The sequence below is a fragment of the Nomascus leucogenys genome, chromosome 23 (assembly GCF_006542625.1).
Source record: "Nomascus leucogenys isolate Asia chromosome 23, Asia_NLE_v1, whole genome shotgun sequence".
NCBI classification, from domain to species: Eukaryota; Metazoa; Chordata; class Mammalia; order Primates; family Hylobatidae; genus Nomascus; species Nomascus leucogenys.
In genome coordinates, this window is record NC_044403.1 from 24,226,338 (window position 1) to 24,231,246 (window position 4,909).

The 4,909-nt window shown below is 41.7% G+C and overlaps 1 pseudogene; it reads left to right on the top strand.

Annotated features, from left to right (window-relative positions):
* LOC100582947 lies at positions 1 to 1,314 on the top strand (annotated as a pseudogene).
* The last annotated feature ends 3,595 nt before the right edge of the window (positions 1,315 to 4,909 follow it).

Below are 4,909 nucleotides of genomic sequence, written 5' to 3' on the forward strand. Positions count from 1 at the left end.
ATGTCTAAGTCTGAGTCTCCTAAAGAGCCTGACCAGCTGAGGAAGCTCTTCATTGGAGGGTTGAGCTTTGAAACAACCAATGAGAGCCTGAAGAGCCATTGTGAGCAATGGGGAATGTTCACGGACTGTACAGTAATAACAGACCCAAACACCAAGCACTCCAGGGGCTTTGGGTTTGTCACATATGCCACTGTGGAGGAGGTGGATGCAGCCATGAATGCAAGGCCACACAAGTGGATGGAAGAGTTGTGGAACCAAAGAGAGCTTTCTCAAGAGAAGATTCTCAAAGACCAGGTGCCCACTTAACTGTGAAAAAGATGTTTGCTGATGGCATTAAAGAAGACACGGAGGCTGGGTATGGTGGCTCACGCCTGTAATCCCAGCACTTTGGGAGGCCAAGGCAGGTGGATCATGAGGCCAAGAGATCGAAACCATCGTGGCCAAAATGGTGAAATCCTGTCTCTACTAAAAATACAAAAATTAACTGGGCATGGTGGCACGTGCCTGTAGTCTAAGCTACTCGGGAGGCTGAGGCAGGAGAATCGCTTGAACCCAGAAGGCGGAGGTTGCAGTGAGCCAAGATTGCACCATTGCAATCCAGCCTAGGTGACAGAGCCAGACTCTGTCTCAGAAAAAATAAGAAGAAGAAGGCACTGAAGAACATCACCTAAGAGATAATTTTGAACAGTTTGGAAAAACTGAAGTGATTGAAATCATGACTGACCAAGGCAGTGGCAAGAAAAGGGACTTTGCCTTTGTAACCTTGACAACCATGACTCCATGGATAAGACTGTCATTCAGAAATACCATACTGTGAATGACCACAGCCGTGAAGTTAGGAAAGCGCTGTCAAAGCAAGAGATGGCTAGTGCTTCATCTAGCCAAAGAGGTCGAAGTGGTTCTGGAAACTTTGGTAGTGGTCGTGGAGGTGGTTTCGGTGGGAGTGACAACTTTGGTAGTGGAGAAAACTTCATGGTCATGGTGGCTTTGGTGGCAGCTGCGGTTGCGGTGGATATGGTGGCAGTGGGGATGGCTATAATGGATTTGGTAATGATGGAAGCGATTTTGGACATGGTGGAAGCTACAATGATTTTGGCAATTACAACAATCAGTTTTCAAATTTTGGACCCATGAAGGGAGGAATCTTCGGAGTCAGAAGCTCTGGCCCCTATGGGGGTGGAGGCCAATACTTTGCCAAACCACGAAACCAAGATGCCTGTGGTGGTTCTAGTAGCAGCAGTAGCTATGGCAGTGGCAGAAGATTTTAATTAGGAAACAAAGCTTAGCAGGAGAGGAGAGCCAGAGAAGTGACAGGGAAGCTACAGGTAACAACAGATTTGTGAACTCAGCCAAGCACAGTGGTGGCAAGGCCTAGCTGCTACAAAGAAGAAATGTTTTACACAAATACTCATGTGTATAGGCAAAAAACTTGAGGACTGTGTTTGTGACTAATCGTATAACAGGTTATTTTAGTTTCTGTTCTGTGGAAAGTATAAAGCATTCCAACAAAGGGTTTTAATGTACATTTTTTTTTTTTGCACCCATGCTGTTGATTGCTAAATGGAATAGTCTGATCGTGACGCTGAATAAACGTCTCTTTTAAAAAAGAAAAAGAAAATAGATTTTAAGCGTTCTCACCCCACACACACAAATATGTGAGGTAATGCATATGTTAATTAGCTCATTTACCCATTCCACAATGTATATATATTTCAAAACAACATGTTATACGTTGTAAGGTATACAATTTTTATTTGTCAATTAAAAAACAAAGCCAGCCACGGTGATGCACACCTGTGGTCCCAGCTACTCAGGAGGTTGAGGCAGGAGCATCACTTGAGCACAAGAGGTCGAGGCTACAGTGAGCCATGATCACACCACTGCACTCCAGCCTGGGCAAAAAAGTGAGCACCTCTCTCTAAAATACACAGACACACACACAATTTTTTAAAAACCTAAAATGCATGAATAGAAAGAAAAAAACACTCCATAATGTTTTAAGAAAACAAAAAATATAAAATATTTGCAACACATATGACTGACAAGTAAGCAGGCAGCATGTGCCTCAAAGAGTGCCTACATATTGATAAGAAAAAAGACAAAAAAAAAGAAAAAAATCCTGATAGAGTGAATAGCCAAAGGATATAAACATGTAACTCAGAAGAAATACAAATAACTAACTCACTTGAGAAGATGCTCAAAGCCACTAGTAGTGTGGAAAGCACAAATGATGACAAAGCTATAACATCCCTCTTCCCCTACAAAAGCAGTAATAATAATAATTAGCCAGAATTTAAAACATTGAGGATACATGGAGCTGAGAAGGACCTAGGACTAGTACCCTCATCCGTTTCCAGGGGGAATAAAATTGCTTCAGTCTTTTTGAAAAGTAATCCAGTGGTATCTATTAACATTTTTGTTTTGGCATACATTTTTGGCTCATGCTTTCAAAACATGAGAAAACAGAATACATGTACAAAAATGTTCACTGTGGTGTTTTATTTCATCTCCTACACTATTATTCCCAAATCTTTTGCTATACATGTCCCTCACTTCAGAGACCCTATTATTTGGGTTTCTTGGCTACTTCTGGCTACTTCTCTTTTCTGACACCTTTTCTCTTCCCCTGAAACCATTCTGTAACATCCTCTCCCTCCATCCTTCTTGCTATTTGATTTCTCTGTTATTATGACTAATCCCATGTGGGCTGCTGCCAGAAATCATGCAATAGTACAGATTGAAATCACTGAAAATATATGGCCCCCTGCCTCCCCCAAGCTCACAGGGCTGCCCAGCAATGTTGTGTCTCTAGGCAGATGCCTCTCTTTCCCCTTCGTGATTATTCAAAAATTCTGCTGTCCATAGACCCCCAAACCTATTATTTCCTCTCTCCTTCTTAGTACATGACCTTGTCTTTGATTTCACTGAGAAAATGAAGTTCACCAGGCAAGAATAGTTTACTTCCCTATCACTTGTAATAAACCCATCAGAATCCTCACCCATCTTTCCTTCTTCCATGGGGAAGGGGCACTCTTTCTACCCAAGGTTACTTCTTCCAGTTGTCCAGTCAGCTTCATATTCATCCACTGACTCAAGAATCTCGGTCTATAAAGCATCCACTCTCACATGCATATTTTTTGGGTTTTTTTTTTTTTTTTTTTTTTTTGAGATGAAGTCTCACTCTGTCATCCAGGCTGGAGTGCAATCGCACGATCTCGGCTCACTGCAAACTCCACCTCCTGGGTTCAAGTGATTCTCGTGCCTCGCTCTCCTGAGTAGCTGGGACTACAGGCATGTGCTACCATGCCCAGCTAATTTTTGTATTTTTAGTAGAGACAGGGTTTCACCATGTTGGCCAGACTGATCTCAAACTCCTGGCCTCAAGTGATCTGGCTGCCTTGGCCTCCCAAAGTGCTGAGATTACAGGCATGAACCACTGCACCCGGCCACACCCACACGCATTTTTAGTGTCTCTCTTTCAACATAATTTTGTTACCTCAAGTTACAAAATGTGATACTCTCTTCTATCTGTATTTTAAGATATATTGACCCGACATATGACTCTACTTAGATATTATCTCTTTCCTTCCTGTCTTAACCAAACTTCGAACCATCTAAACTCATTGTTTCCACTTCTTTACCTTGTATTACCAGCCTGCTGAAATTTCATCTGTCACCACCACACCAGTGATATGACCTTCATATTGCCATTTCCATTGAATACTCTCCTCTCATTATGTTACTTTACAACTCTTTGGCATTTTGTTCTCATGAGTGCTCCCTCCCCCTTGAAAACCGCTTCCTCTTTAGCTTTTATCACATCATTTTTATGCTCTTTCCTCTGTGCCACGAGTTTTCTTCCCTCCTTTTTATGCTCTTTCCTCTGTGCCACGAGTTTTCTTCCCTCCTCTTTATTTCCTTTCCCTTCTCAGTGCTAATATAGAAATAAAGACTTTACTATCACCAAAACTTTGCCATGTGAGAGCATTACTAGCAAGGGAAAGACGTGTATTGTAGATGTTCCAATGTGAAGAATCTGAAAGACCTCCTTCTAAGTAAAAACCCCTCGTTATCCTTCAAAAACGGAACCAGAAGTGAAGTCATCATAATCATGAAGAGTCTGGGGTTCACTTTGTCTCTGCCTTGTGAGGGTATAAAGAAATAGGCACCCAAATTTATACATCGCTGGAGAGTTTAAATTGGTGGGGTCATTTAAAGCTGTCTTATAAAATTTAAAATGCATATTGCCATTAACTCAGTGATTTCCCCCAATATATTCACACATATGCAAAATGTATGAAAAGAACATTTATCTAATATCTGTAGTAAAACCCACAGGACCAAGAACAGATAAAACAATTTTTAAAAAGAAAAACAAAGTTGGAGGACTATACTACCCTATAGTCTTACTTATAGACTTACTATAAAATTACAATGGGGTAGAAGTGACAGGATAGATTATTTTTAAAAAGAACAGAAGAGAATGCAGAAATAAACCCATGTGTTGGCCAGGCACGGTGGCTCACACCTGTAATCCCAGCACCTTGGGAGGCTGAGACGAGCGGATCACCTGAGGTCAGGAGTTTGAGACCAGCCTGGCCAACATAGTGAACCCTCGTCTCTACTAAAAATACAAAAATTAGCCAGGCATGGTGGTGCACACCTGTGATCCCAGCTACCCAGGAGGCTGAGGCAGGAGAATCGCTTGAACCCAGGAGGAGGAGGTTGCAGTAAGCTGAGATCACGCCACTGCACTCCAGCCTGGGCAATAGAGCGAGACTCTGGCTCGAAAAAAAAAAAAAAATCCTCGTGTTCATGAACAACTGCTTTTCAATATAGGTGCCAAAAGAATTCAATGGAAAAAGGATACTTATTTCAATAAATGATTCTAAAATAATTGGGCATTTAT